Below are 1,022 nucleotides of genomic sequence, written 5' to 3'. Positions count from 1 at the left end.
ATTGAAAATTTAGCTAAGTAGCCTGTCCATTTCCTACTGCTTCCCCCTTGTCATATGCAGAACGGCGACTCTTATCCTGCCACATATGTAAGCGGTTACAGCCACCAGCAAAATGTTGCGTGTAATACTTTTAACAGTAAGATGAAAGTCTGCTTAACTGTACAATAATCAGTGAGAGAAATATGTATGAGCTCTCTGTGCTATTATGAGAACATATGTTTGTTTGGCGTAAGCTTGGACTAGCATCTCCCACTCACCAAATTGTCACCACAGCACATCTGATCATAAGAAACAACAATATTTGAAGTGTTGCAGATTTTCTAGATGTGACACAGATCTGAAGCCTAAAAGTCTATCCAACTTCCCTTTTAGCTATCTACCATTAGAAAAGCCAGATATGTAAAAGGATAATAATGTTACAGAGAATATTAAATCCCAGGTTTTATTTGGCAGGAAATGCACCACCCACATTTCCCTAGTTACAGATCCGAATGTCACCACTGATGACAGTTTACAGGACATGAAGAAAGCAAGAAAAAGCTACAGTTTGGGCATAATGTGAAAGTTCTCCTATTAAAGGAACACAACAGTCAAAATTTGCAACCCCCAATTTGTTGTTTATTCTGTCATTATTGTTTCATGGTTTGCAACACAACTAGACAAGTTCAAAAGAAGATGTATTATCTTTGCATTATTATTATTATTAATATTATTATTATTATTATTATTAACTGTATTTATATAGCGCCGACATATTACGCGGTGTTGTACATTAAATAGGGGTTGCAAATGACAGATAAAGACAGTGACACAGGAGGAGGAGAGGACCCTGCTGAGAAGAGCTCACAATCCAAGATTGGCAAGTCTTTTGGTTCAATGACATTCCTACATAACCTCCTAGAAGCATTTTAGGTAGATAGAAGTCATATGAAATGTATACATAAAAACAGGGATTCTTTGTGCTCATATATAGCATTTTAAGTTCAAGTTTGCAGTGTTTATATATAAAACTCACATGGATG

Source organism: Pyxicephalus adspersus, chromosome 2 (genome assembly GCF_032062135.1).
Source record: "Pyxicephalus adspersus chromosome 2, UCB_Pads_2.0, whole genome shotgun sequence".
Classification (NCBI taxonomy): domain Eukaryota; kingdom Metazoa; phylum Chordata; class Amphibia; order Anura; family Pyxicephalidae; genus Pyxicephalus; species Pyxicephalus adspersus.
This window is presented reverse-complemented; position numbering follows the sequence as displayed.